The sequence below is a fragment of the Anomaloglossus baeobatrachus genome, chromosome 4, assembly GCF_048569485.1.
Source record: "Anomaloglossus baeobatrachus isolate aAnoBae1 chromosome 4, aAnoBae1.hap1, whole genome shotgun sequence".
NCBI lineage: Eukaryota > Metazoa > Chordata > Amphibia > Anura > Aromobatidae > Anomaloglossus > Anomaloglossus baeobatrachus.
Window position 1 is genome coordinate 227,374,932 of NC_134356.1, and position 15,289 is coordinate 227,390,220.

Consider the following 15,289-nt stretch of genomic DNA (forward strand, 5'->3'; position numbering starts at 1 on the left):
GGGTTTAAAACCTGACTTTATTAATATGTAACTAAATATTAAATGAGTGTCCTGGCAAGTCAGTGATATTTGTCTCAGGAGTACAAGAACACATTTGCTAAACATTTTATGCTAATAGAGATAATGAAAAGTTGCCTTGAAAGAGCAATAAGTATAGAAGGATAGTTTGAAAGATAAAGTTGAACTTATTTTCTAATGGCCACGAAATTACTGTACTTCAAAATAATACCATTAGCAAATCTGATCTGTTAAAAAGCACCTTATAACCAGTATTTCAATTGTAAAAACGTTTTATACATTCACCTCCCCCTCCCCCTCCTTGCACATTGCTTCTGGTATGGTAACGTCTAAATCCCAGTGGACAGAGGGACTTGTGCTGACGTCACGGCCATATGACCAGAAGGGGTGGGACCTCCAGCAACATAGCTGATATCTGGAACCAACATTGTTTTTCTAAGTCCACGGGGGCATAGAGTTGATTATAATAGAAGCGGGGGTCTGAGAGTAAGACCCCACATGGGGAGGGGTGCAGGGGGGGAAGCGCCCCTAGCATGAGTATAGTAGACATCACAACGCCCACCAAACAGGCCATCATTCCCACTTACCAAGCCGGTCACGCCCACAGGTCCTTCTACCCATGGGGATTTAGCCACAACCCTTCTGGTACACTGTGCATCAGAGACATAGTCAGTCTTTCTCTCAAAACAGGCACAGAATCAGATTGTTGCTCACGACCTATTTAAATATCCTGGAGGAGGAAAAGAGGTTAGGATGCACATTTTCTCATGCCATCTTGGGCACATGCTCCTCCAGTCAGGGCTTGTACAAGGTATATTGGCGCCCTAGGCAGATTAAGCCAATGGCACCCCCTCCCTCGATGATCCCTCAGCCCCAAATGAAAAGAATCTGTCAAAGACTAAGATAACAGGACCTCTAATGCACCACCCTCACCCTCTGATGGATCAGGTAACCAGTTTTGCCAGCCACTTCCATTAGAATTGTTACTTTTTTCTAAAAAAAATGCAGACAAAAGTAAAAAAGAAAGTGGTGTACATTAGGGTTGAGGCTCAACATGGAGTACATTTTTAAAATTTGATATTACTCATTGTTTGTGTACCATTTACACAATACAAGGGGCACATAGTGATATTCATCCCCGATGTCCTATATATATGCCGAACCCAAGAATAGTGATGAAAACTATTATAGCTTTAATGGGGCTATTTGGTTTCATTGTTCAGGATTTGGCAGAATCCCTAATAGAAACAGTCCCCATTATAGATAAAGGGATATGTATAGGGATATGTTTTTACATCCATCATGCGACAAATCCAGTTTGCATCAAAACTGATGGTGGTTTCGGTGCGATATTCCTGTATTCCTGTACAAATAGTGGTTCTGTGATGTATTCATGTACTCATGGTGGCTCTGTTGTCATATTTCTGTATTGATGATGGTCCTGGGACATATTCATGTAGTGATGGTTGTTCTGGTGTTGTATTCAGATACAAATAAAAGTCCAGCTCTCCATTGCAGTAGTTGTTACTCGAGCTGCATTCTGTCCCTATGCTAGTAAGAGCCCAATGGTGGCACCACACGTGATCCAGCAGTTATACAGGCTGAGTCAAATTGTGTGACAGACAATCACAGCCATGCCAATACTCAGCATGGTTGTGAGGGCTGAGGAAGTTCCTTCAGCTGAAAAGCTTCTCGATTTGCTGCACTGCAGTCTTTAGACAAACTTTTTTTCAACATGTGAACTATGAACTCGAGCACTAACTTCCGTGAGACGTCTGTGCTCGGATTTGAGCAAAGGACACTATGTGTCCGGTACGATCCCTTTACTATGCATTTTAGGTTTGCTCATCTCCAGTGGCGTAACTAGAATTTGATGGGCCCGGGGGCAAAGTTCAGACCTGGGCCCCCCCACCATGTACACCGACACTTGGGGTACGGGATAATGATAATGACACTGACACTCGGGCTACGGGATAATGACGCCAACACTTGGCTCTTACCCACAGCACTCAGGTTTCCAATGATCTGAAATCCCTCTAGCAGTACCCAGCTTTCCTATGTTCTGATATCCATCTTGTTCTTAGCATCCAGCTTCCCCATGTTCTGTTAAACATCATTCACTCAGCACCCAGCTTTCCCGTATCAGAGCATGGGAAAGCTGGGTGCTGAGAGAAGATGTATAGCAGAGCATGGGAAAGCTGGGTGCTGAGAGAAAGAGCCTTTTTCCCTCAGCACAAAACGTTCCCATGTCCTGCTTTTATCTTTGTCCACCCTTGTATATAGTTCTCCAAATGCTATAATGGCCCCCACATAGCCTTCCATATATTATAAAAGGTCTCACATAACCCTTCATGTATTAGAATGCAGCTCCATAGTCCTCCATGTATTATAATGCATTTCCCAAAGTTCTCCATGTATTTTAATTCACCCCATAGTACTCCATATATTATATTGCACCACTTAGTCCTCCATATATTATAATGTACCCCCATACTCCTCCATGTAGAGTAGCCCTCATAGCCCTCCAATTATTATAATGAATTTCTCATAGTTCTCCATGTATTATAATTCACCCCATAGTTCTCATTGTAATTCAATAATACAGAAGGAGAAAAGTCCCGCACTACCAAGCGTTACCTTAACAGGGTGTCACACAGTGATGAGGATCAGTTCAGGTGCTCCATGATCTCGATCTCGGCTTCATTTCTCATATATCGATATTAGGACAATTATGGCCTATTTGATTTTACTGTAAAGGATAACAATTTTTCAGACACTTCATATATGTTAAAAAAGTGTTAAATGGCTTAAAAAAATCTAGTATTTAATGTAATAGGCATTTTTATTCAAACCATTTACTCCAAAACTGAAAGTATCTACCGTATATAGCAACCTTGGTTGTGTTACCGTATGCATATAGTAAATTTGGGTCTGTTGCTGTATTTTTGTAGTAAGTATTGTACTCCCAGGCATCCACCATGTTTCAACAATCATGCTTCCTTTCTGCAGCAGTAGGACCTCAATTTGTCCATTTTCCATCAATTGCTTTTATATAACTTAAAGAGGTTATCCAGGACTAGTTTTTACTATTGTTGATATTGTATCTTAAACAGTAGAATCCCTATCTAAACCCCTATCCTGCTCCAAGAACTGTCCCATCTCATTATAAATTTTGGGTACTTCGTTTTCATAAATAATTTGCACTTCTTTTTCAAAATGATCTGAGAATGTATAATTCCATTGTAAAGGGTGCTTTACATGCTGCGACATCGCTACCGATATATCGTCGGGGTCACATCGTTAGTGACGCACATCCGGTGCCGTTAGCGACATTGCAGCGTGTGACACCAAATAGCGATGATCAATGATCACAAAAGCGTCAAAAATCCTGGATCGTTGACACGTCGCTCCTTTTCATAATATCGTTGGTGGTGCGTGCCGCTGGTGGTTCGTTGTTCCTGCGGCAGCACACATCGCTATGTGTGACACCACAGGAACGACGAACATTATCTTACCTGCGTCCACCGGCAATGAGGAAGGAAGGAAGTGGGCGGCATGTTCTGGCCGCTCATCTCCGCCCCTCCTCTGCTATTGGCCGGCTGCTTAGTGACGCCGCAGTGACGTCGCTATGATGCCGAACGCATCTCCTCCTTGAAGGAGGGATTGTTCGGCGGTCATGGCGACATCGCTGAAAAGGTCTGTGCGTTTGACACTGTCGTAGCGATAATATTCGCTACAGCAGCGATCAACAAATGTCGCACGAACGACGGGGGCAGATGCTATTGTGCACGACATTGCTAGCTATCTAGTATTTAGATATTGCAGCGTATAAAGCACCCTTAAGTGTCTCTGTTGGCTGAATGATATTTCAAAGAAGACTGTGAGACTGTTTGCAACCAGTGTTTTCGATGAAACTATAACAAGCAGTAGGTAGAGCTGAGTGGATTGATCCGCAGAGGATCGAGTTTGAGTTGAATTTCCTGAAATCCATGGTTTCATGTGAGTTTGAATAATCTGTGATAAGAGTCACTGGTCACAATAAAAAAGCCTCGTGCCATTTCACACATTCTGCACACTTATTGAGTGGGCTAATAGCATAGTCAATCAGAGAGGTTATCACAGGCCAGACTAAGAATGTTATTTTATGCTCGTATTTCTTAGGGATAGTAGTACTCTAGGATAGGGATAGATTAAGGCGTAATACGATTGTGGTGTATTAATTCAGTGCTGATTCACTATATTAAATATGTGAGTGATAGTGTCAGTTTCTATATAGAGATAGAAGATATTTCTAATTATAAACCCAAGATTCAAGTGATATACAGTGACCTGCTGTAGCAGTCTCATCATCACCACTCAGTGTTTGACTGTAAATTTACATATACCGTGTGTCCACCCATATCCTGTCCAACATCATTAACTTGAGAACGGCGGCAGCTATAGTCATAAAAGTGGTATCTAGGTATAGTAAAGTAGCCATGCGCTATGCAATAAAACCACCTATAGCGCCCCCTGGTAGAAAACAACGGCGTTAGCATTTTTATCTTGAAAACAGAATGAGATAGAGAAAACAAGTGAATTAAAAAATTGTAGGGCATCATCAATTCAATACGAGTTGACACGTTGCATACAGTAATGCTATGATATGAAACCCATGACCCCCCCAAAACATTGAATGCTGGGCACGCATATGGCGCTCATTTAACTTTGATACTCAAAGTGGCCACCGCCAGCTGCAATGCACATCTGGACTCTGGACAGCAAACTGTATCTTGCTGCACGTTGTGCAATATGGTAGATGACACGTTTGCACAAGCATCAAGTATAAATATTTGACTCTTCAGATTTTGTGTTATACCATGGCTGATGAAGAGACCTGAGTAGTCTCGAAAGCTTGCAATTATTACCATCTTTTCAGTTAGCCATTAAAAGGTATCAACCACTGAGGACTTTCTGTTCTTTTAAACAATTTTTTATCTCTACTGGCTAACACGGTACAAAGATATATTTTACTTGCACAAGCATCTGTAATACGTCGTCATAGGTCCTGCAATGTTGGTGGAGGGGTCGCATACACCTTCTGTTTGATGTGACCTCACAGAAAGAAGTCCAATGGGGTCAGGTCAGGTGAGCGTATAGGCCACTCCATGCAGCCACCATACCCAATGACTTATAGGAAGGTCTCCATGAGGTATCGCTTCCCATTCGCAGCCTTGTGAGTTTTACACGTTCTAATCATAGCATTTCTGTATGCAAAGTTGGGATTTGTATTGAATTGATGATGAAGTACATATTTGTAATTCACTTTTTTTTCTCTCTTTCGTTCCGTTGTCGAGATAAAAATGCTAACTCCGTTGTTATCCACCATGTGGTGCTATGAGTGGTTTCATTGTGTAGCACATGGATACTTTAATATACCTAGACACCACTTCTATGCCAATAGCTGCCGCCGTTCTCAAGTTAATGGTGGTGGAGAGGATATGGATGGACACACTATATACAGTATATATTTGTAACACCCGGGGGCGAGGGGTTTTCACCTGACATGTCGCCAGGCCGCGGGTGCAGATCCTCTGCGTCGTCACGGGCTGGCCTGGCCCGATTTCGTGACTTTCAGACGTACGGGAGGGAAGGAAGGTGGTGGATGGGAAGAAGAATGGAGGATGGGGTGGTAGTGACGGTGAGGAAAGTATTTTTAGATCGTGATGCCACTTGTGGTACGCGGCCAGGGATGGGCCGCCGCTGCGGGTGCTGCTCTCCAGGGCTGATGGTGAGGGTCGCAGCCGGGATGGTGTCGCTTCCCACAGGCGGAGCGGAGTTACCCCAGAGAGGATGATGGAGGAGGACGGTAGCAGTCCCCGTTGGTGCCGCAGTGCTGGGCGACGGCGACAACAAATGAGAGGCAGAGACAGGGGCTGCGGTTCCAGGTCTTTTACTCACAAGTAGTTCAGGCGCTGCCCCAGAGTACTGATCTCTGCCACGATGGGCTCCAGCAGATCCCGGATAGTCGGCGGTCACCGCCGGTGCCTGTGAAAGTCTTTCTAGTGAAGTGTCTCTCGGTTGCTATCCGGAACCCTGTCAGAGCCTCCAGCTCCAAGTCACACGTCCCGCGAAGAGAAGGAAACACTAAACTCCACTTGTCTATGTGAGATGTTATCCCAAGCTGTGCCTGGGAAAAGTCTGCTCTAGTGTGTAGGTTGCACCTACTTCTTACCCCATGTGGTGCCTGCTTCCAGTGGTTTTCCTAGTGACTGGGGAAGTCCAATGCTTCGTAATGGCTAACTATCCTGTCCTGGGCGCCACATATATATGTGTATATATATCGTATATATATAAATATATATATATATATATATATATATATATATACAGTACAGACCTAAAGTTTGGACACACCTTCTCATCTCTAGAACAACTGTTAAGAGGAGACTGTGAGGCAGGCCTTCATGGTAAAATAGATGCTAGGAAACCACTGCTAAGGACAGACAACAAGCAGAAGAGATTTGTTTGGGCTAAAGAACACAAGGAATGGATATTAGACCAGTGGAAATCTGTGCTTTGGTCTGATGACTCCAAATTTGAGATCTTTGGATCCATCCACTGTGTCTTTGTAGAAAAGGTGAACGGATGGACTCTACATGGCTGGTTCCCACCGTGAAGCATGGAGGAGGAGGTGTGATGGTGTGGGGGTGCTTTGCTGCTGACACTATTGGGGATTTATTCAAAATTGAAGGCATACAGAACCAGCATGCCTACCACAGCATCTTGCAGCGGTGTGCTATTCCATCCGGTTTGCGTTTAGTTGGACCATCATTTATTTTTCAACAGGACAATGACCCAAAACACATCTCCAGGCTGTGTAAGGGATATTTGACTAAGAAGGAGAGTGATGGGGTGCTACGCCAGATGACCTGGTCTCCACAGTCACCAGACCTTAACCCAATCGAGATGGTTTGGGGTGAGCTGGACCGCAGAGTGAAGGCAAAAGGGCCAACAAGTGCTAAGCATCTCTGGGGACTCCTTCAAGACTGTTGGAAAACCATTTCCGGTGACTACCTCTTGAAGCTCATCATGAGAATGCCAAGAGTGTGCAAAGTAGTAATGAAAGCAAAAGGTGGCTACTTTGAAGAACCTAGAATATAAGACATATTTTCAGTTGCTTCACACTTATTTAAGTATTTCAAAAATTTGGACACACCTTCTTATTCAAGGAGTTTTCTTTATTTTTATGACTCTGAAAATTGTAGATTCACATTGAATGCATCAAAACTATGAATTAACACATGTGGAATGAAATACTGTACTTAACAAAAAAGTGTGAAACTGTCAAGGGAGAAATTTAGGTAAGACTGCTAATGGAGTCTTTGTTCAGGGCAAATCCAGAGGACGGGGCCAAATTAGCTATCTATACAGATATATTAAATAACTCAGACAATGATCACAACGAGACATGATCACTGTTTGAGCCAGTATAGGCGACTGACTCGTACATTGAATAGATCAGATATTAATATTACATTTCAACTTTTCAAACATGTACAAAAGTATCAAAATCTGTCTTTTCTCATACATCGTAGCCATATAGGGAGGTTCAGGGAGTTTAGGGAGGAGCATAGAAACACACATTTCATCCCACAAATAAGGCTAAGTTCACACACTGCGTTATTTTGATGCTGCATTTTTTGCCGCAAAAAAACGCACAAAAATGCACCCAGCGCAAAACGCACCCACGTTTTTTTGCTGCGTTTTGCTGCGCTTTTGCTCACTGCGTTTTTATGCGGTTTCTATCAGTGAACAATGCCATTAAAGATTGTTGAAAAAAAAAAAGGTCTGATGTAATTTCCTTCTTCAATATGTTCTTCATTCTCCACTAGTGTATACAGGAGAGCAGACAGCTGCAGAACTACAAGGCTCTGCATGCTCCATCCAGGACTGTATGCTGGAGGGAGAGGCAGGGGGAGCAGAACTACAAGGCTCATCATACTCCATCCAATAGTGTATGCAGGAGAGCAGACAGCAGCTGCATAACTACAAGGCTCAGCATCCTCCATCCAGGACTGTATGCAGGAGTTTTTTGTCCCCCAAAAAAAGACGTAGGCTTCACCTTATTTTTGTATGCTAGTCAGGTACAGCAGGCAGGTACATCATGCCCCCAACCCCCAGCTGCCTATTTGTACCCGGCTGGGAACCAAAAATATAGGGAAGCCCTTTTTTTTTAATTATTTCATGAATTTCATGAAATAATTTAAAAAAAAATGACGTGGGCTTCGCCCAATTTTTGAGTCCAGCCAGGTACGACTAGGCAGCTGGGGATTGGAATCTGCAGTGCAGAGTGCCCAAGCTTTCTGAGCACCCCCGCTGCGAATTGCAGTCCACCGCCACCCCAGAAAATGGTGCTTTCATAGAAGCGCCATCTTCTGGTGCTGTATCCAACCCTTCCAGCTGCCCTGATGCCGGGTGGCTCGCTGGGTAATGATGGGGTTAGAGCTAGCTGTATATTATCAGCTGGCCCTAAGCCCGAAATTCCTGGTGTCACGCCAATATTATACATAGCCACCATGAATTTCTAGTAAAGGTAAAAAAACACAACACAGAAAAATATTCTTATTAGAAATAAAACACAACACAATTAGTGACTCCATCTTTATTGAAGTAAAGAAACCCCCCCCCTTCTTCTCCACAGTATTCCTGGGTCAAGGGTCCCACGCCGTCCAATCCGGATCCAAGATCATCTGATTGGTTTGCTGGAAGGCAAAGCGATCAGATGATGTGTCAGGTTCAAGGACGTGAATCACATCACACATCAGCTGATTGTATAAAAGCTGTTTATACAATCAGTTGATGCATCAGTGCAAAAAAAAAAAATACACACGTCTGAGCTGACTCCCGTCTGATCGCTGCAAGACCTGGCGGTAATCAGCTAATGAAGTCTCCCGACTGCATCAGCAGATAGTTTAAGCCGGCTGGGCGGTAAAAAGCCGGCGTCACCGCGAGACTTACGATCAGCTGATGCGTCAGGTGCCGCATCAAGTGACTGCATCAGATGATCCACCGCCAGGTCCTGCAGCTATCGTATTTGCCCGGGAGCACACAGCCAGAGCGGGGATGGCGGTACCGGGAAGAGGAGCTGGGAGCGGACATGGCACCGGGAGTCTGCAGACAGGTGATTATGAGATTTTTTTTTTCACTGTTCACATTTGATTTCGCAGCTGCTTCCACCTCCCGTCCAGGCATGGTGCCGCACGGGAGTGGACATGGCGCCGGGTGGGAGGTGGAAGCAGGGGTGGTGGTACCGAGAGGATTCACGCTTCTGTGTTTACCAACAGAAGGAATCCTTTTCCTGTACATGTCACTTTACTACCCACTTGTTATGATCCGGAACCATGGAAGACCACTACAAATCATTGGTAAAAGGTGACAAGAGCATTGGCAACTAATCTGGCCGCCATCCCCTTACTAACCATCCCAACTAGAAGTAACCAAGGGGTGAACTAACATCCTGTGCACCGCGAACCCAGCTGGAGAACTAACTATCCTAAAGGAAGGAAAGATGAATAACTCTCTGCCTCAGAAAATAGACAAGAATAGCAAGCCCCCCACATTCAAAGACTGGGGTGATATAGGAAAAACACAATACACAGATAGATGACAGGATTAGCAAAAGGTGAGGCCCCCTCTGACTAAAAAAGGAAATGACAGGAATGGGACTGATGGTGGCCAGAGAAAAACCCTGCAAAAATCCAAATTCCTGATAGTACAAAAAGGCCCTCAGATCGCACGATCTGAACTCCGTCCTATACCAGGTGCTTTTGTCATACCAATGAACAGAAAACAAGAATCTTAACAAATTCAACAAGCCACAAACACATGGACCTAAAGGAGCTATACTCCAAATGACAAACCCAGATAAGATCAAATGAACCAAACAATAAATAAAGAGCAAGCACTTATCTGGGGTAGATGTGGTCTGGAGAAGAATGAAGCAGGCTGGTGATACAAAGAAAAACTGACATCCGGCCTAGCCTGCTATCAGACCAGGATTTAAATAAGCAGAGAGTTAGCAAAGGAAACGCCCATTGCCCAACACACCTGGTCCAAGTCCAAACCATTCCTGGCCACCAGAGGGAGCCTCCCAGCAGCTCAAACATAACTAACATTCACAACACCCACTCCTTGCGTTTATAGCTGCGCTTTTAGTCATAGAAACGCACTAAAACGCAGCTATATTTGCAATTTGCGTTTTTTATTGCGTTTTTGAACATCTCATTGAACTCAGTGGGGGGAAAATGCAGTGAAAAATGCAAAAATAATTGACATGCCGCGTTTTCGTGGGCACCACAAAAACGCAGCTAAAAAAAAACGCTGTGTGCAGACAACAAAAATGAAAACTCATAGACTTTGCTGGGAAAGCAAAGTCATACAGTTTTCAAAGCAAAAACACACCCGAAAAACGCCGCGAAAAACGCACTGTGTGAACTTACCCTAACACATTCCTTCTTTGTGTGAAACTGCTGATAAGACTTTTACTATGAAGGCCTTTACTGTTCATTGTTCATTCTGGCTTCATTATCTTTGGTTAACCCCCTCCTGAACATACAGCTTAGAATCATATTATGACGTCTGTGCGATTGTCATGTAGACACACAGATAATTATACAATAACATCTGTATTTTGATTATCTACATTCACAGATAATCTTATTACATCTGAACAAATAATCTATAGCCCAGGCTACCTTCACAGTCCCCCCTTAATAAGATATCTGTGAATGTTGTCAACTTTAAATTTAAAAATTTTCCCATTTAGATATGTTTTATTTGGAACTTATTTGTGACTTACCCCCCTTGGAACTTTAATTATATCTATATATCCATATATGCATCTATACATATATATATATATATATATATATATATATAGGCCTCCCATTAGATCGTTGTCTACTACAATGCTACAGACTTTAGCTCCCCCCTTAGGTACTTATTTTATTTATTAAAAATAACTTTATGATTTACAGGGGCTATTAGGATTAGTGTTATTACTTTCATTAAGGCACATTATCCTGACCAAAAAAGGTTGAATGTAGATCTTATTTTGAGATTAACACATAACCAAACAACATTTGCTACAGATTGTCTGTGGTTCTCTTTTCTGGATATTAAACAAAAAGGAAAATACTTGGTCAGTGCTAGTCCATCCAGGGCCACCTCGTGAACCTTGGTGATCAGCTCTTGATAAAAGAACAAAACATGATGAGGCTTCATGTGAACAGTTTGTATCGCTGACTTAGAAAAACCTTCTGAAATAATGAGTGGAATGGCAGTCGCTCTCTGCTTCAGTTGTTTCAGGATCTTTGAACATCTTCACGATAGGCTCTTCCAAAACTTTTCCCGAAATTAGAGAGTTCCCAGCTGGCATTTTATATTAAGGAAAATCACTGAATATATTAATATATGAGTTAGTAGGAAACAAAACATTCATAAATATCTTAGGCTACATCAACTAAACCACATATTTCGGTCTGTGAAATGGCTGAATTAAGTATTTCAGGTTACTCAATTCGTACCCTCAACAGTTCCCCTTTAAGACTCACTTCTGCCATTTCCAAATACCAAGGGTACTGTGTTCCCTTAGGAAAAGAGGAAGAAAGATCTGTTGGGAAAACCTGTCTGACTGAAGGTTGAGGCATGGGCGGAGAGAGGAAAGGTTTTTCTTTACCGGTTTGAGACCAAGGACCCCTAGGCGAGTCCTTACCCTTTGTAGTTGGGCTTTCCCATGTCTCAAGGCTCTCTAAATCCTCTCTTCTAACTGTTTTGGCAAAAATGGTCTGAGACTGTACAGGTCTTTTGAAAAGGATAAATACAAGCAAGATGCTCAGTGCAGCTCCGTGGATCGACCCTTCTGCAATGCGAGGCATGAATCCATGTTGTTTTAGTGTTAATCTAATCTTGACTCATGTCTCTTTCTTGCTTGTCCTTTTAGGATTAATCAGTCTCTTGACTGAAAACCATATACTACTAACTCTGATTTAGGATCTGGAATTAGAAAATACACTTGTTTATTTCACTATTTAGTCAATCGCATAAAAATTATACGTGCCTTGTGCTAAACCAAAAAACATTTTACATAGAGACCTGTTTGTTACTAAAGAGAAACAAAACACGCATTGGTTTACAACTTGTTAGTTTTTTTCTTTTTTGTTGTTTTATTTTGTACATAACACTTGCATTGTATGGATTTCAGCAGTAACATCACTTTCTGCACTGGAATGCCTCTGACCAAACCTGGAAATAAATCTACACAACACGCACAAATTTGCATACAACGTGCTCATGATATACATCTATAATCAGTTTGCACTCTCTAAAAATGGGTAGAACAGGTGCAGGGTGTGTTTTTGCGGATTCTTTACAGTTTTTTCTCACATTGTTTTTAAGAACATTTTTTACAAGACTGGGTGAGTCTGCCCACCTGGGTACTGAACCCTGGCGTCACCAAAGCACACACTGAAATCCGTTTAACACAGATTTTAGTCCATAGGTTACCTGGGCCATTATTGAGAAGAGATCTTATGGCAGAGAAAGCTTACTGCCCTTTATCCACAGACCTTCCTCAGTCAGCTGGCTCCCTGCATCTCACACTCCATTCTTTGTTGATTCACTTGTTCCTGTAGGGATTTAAGAACACAAGGAGTGACAGAAGTCACTGACGTGACAGGTGCCACCGAGGTATGGTCCGTTTGCATTGGTAAAGGACTCTTCAACTCTAGGCCCGTTCACTGCTTCTTGGTCAGCTGCACCTGTGCAGGGATCTCCATCCGATTCCATCAGCTCAGATCTAGACTTTATCTTCAGCATACCTAGCTCATTTGACAACAGGAAAGATCTATATCCTACATATACATTTGACTATCTTACCTACTTCTGCTCCACCCATCTAGAGAAGGCATTAATACATAACTTCCTCCTGTACCGATAGGAGGAGAGGGAGTGGTTCAAATTTAGATTACCTCATGTTGTGTAAACCGTAACATATCCAGAGTAGAATCGACCAGCATCTTGTTCCATCTACTAAAACAAAAACTAAAAAAATATGCATTATATCATTCTTATAACAGACATATTTCATAGTAATCCAGTAAATATAACTGTTACAAAGGAAAGGCCAGCTTTAAAGCCTATCCAATATATCTGCTGCGCTCTCTTCTGCTGGAAAAATATAAAGATATCTTCTTCCCCCCTTTATTTTTTGTTTTTGTTTTTTTTATGTACCAATTTAGCAAAATTTACAGTTTTATACTATTACTCTTTAAAAGAAAAATAAAACAGCAGACAATATATTACTATAAAACTTAATTAAACAACTAATGAATATAACTTATACACTGCTGGGGAATTTTGAAACCTTACAATAGACAATACGGTTCGTATATACTGTATCTATAAAAGAAAGACAAACTAATTAATAAAATACTGGCAATTTGTATGCAGAAACACAAAATAAAAATATTACCATAAAAACAAAAACTAATTTTCATATTTCAAGAAATTTGATTTTCCCTGCAAAATTAATGTACTTATTCAGGTAGTAGCAGGATACTATTGATAATCTTTTGTGAAATCCTGAACTCTAAGGGTTAAACAAGACCCCCCACACCAGCCGGGAAAAGCACTCATCAATACGGAGTAAGACACATGCAGCCCTGCAAATCTCTGCTGAAACTATTTTTTTTTTCACGCAGTTAGTTTTTTGTTTTTTTTTCTGCAACTTCTTATGAGCTGACTAAGCCCCCACCTTTCCCTGTCACTCCCACGTCTTGCTGCAAACACTTCTCATACAACCTTGTTAGTCCCTCAACATGATACAAATCCGAATTAGCTGGGTTAACATACACCCCTATCTCCTGTGTGAACAAATCTCCTGTACGAGGGCGTAGTAAATATCTGGGCGTATTGTGGACTAAAAACCTGTGGATGGGTCCGGAACCACTCGGAGTAGGGCAAATGGATATGCCCTGAAAGAAACAGGAGGAGTGGGGGATTGGCAAGAGCCAGAGTCAGAGTGCGTCTGAATGGCTGGTGGGGAGAGGGACAGCATTACAGGTATAGGAGGGGCCATGGGCAGAACTTTCATTACAGCCACAGAAAATAAGTTTCATTACAAAAACATATATCACAGAAACTTTAACATCAATGGGATGGAATGGAAAGCATCATTAGAACGGGTGGCTTGGGACCGGGAATCACTACAGCTAACGGAAACTGGAGGGGGCAGAAGGAGGGGGGAAAGCAGTCCGGGGCTCCCCTCAGTTCAATTAGGAGAGTTGTGGCAGGCTCATGGGTGTAGCCCGGGCTATGGGCGGTGAACTGCACAGTTAGAATAAGCATTTCTCCAAAGGGGAGGGGAATAGTTACAACCGGCTGCATCATATTGGTGTGGATACTCAGTTGTGATCAGTTAGGAATAGATAGGAGCCAGAGCCGGAGTGGGCAGTATCTTGAGGGATTCTCCTAAGGCTGATTTCTTTTTGACTGGATAAAGGAGTGAATTGCAAAGGGAAACACAGCGTATTAATGCTCCGCTTTGTAACAAACTATCAACTTGGCCTTGGAGACGCACTTATTGGGCTAATTTCAACGAATACTGTGATACTCTGGGAAGAGGCACACCTGGCTTCAGGTGGATCATTACTGGATCTACAGGGAGTTTACCCACATCATCAGGCCCTTTTGACCATAATTTATCAGGGACTGTTAAGAGCTCCGGATGATCTACATCAGATTCATCAGCACATGTCATAGAGAGCATCACCGTGGGGAGTGCCCGAAGGAGGCAAGTCTCCTCACACCCTTCTGGGGAATTTGGTTTAGTTAGGGTGAGAGTAAAACCTCCTTCTCCATCATAATTTATGGCAGCCTTTAATTTATTCAACAAATCAGATCCTAGTAAATTGACTGGACAGGTTTTTTGACAACACAAAATGATTGTAAATTTCTGGGAAAGGTCCTACCGGTAGAAGAATGGTCAGAGTATGCATATTGGGTAATCCATCTCCGCTCACCAGGGTAAGGACATCATCAGAAAGGGCAGGATGTGATCAGGTGGTATATCAGATATTTTAACAATAGAATTGGCCGCCCCAGTGTCCACTATGAATTTAATAGGGTCCCCTGCGACATCTAAAATTACAGATATAGAAAACCCTTGGTTTGAATTGACCATCACAGCAGAATTTGGTTACATATAGTAAAACACCACATCCCCTGATAG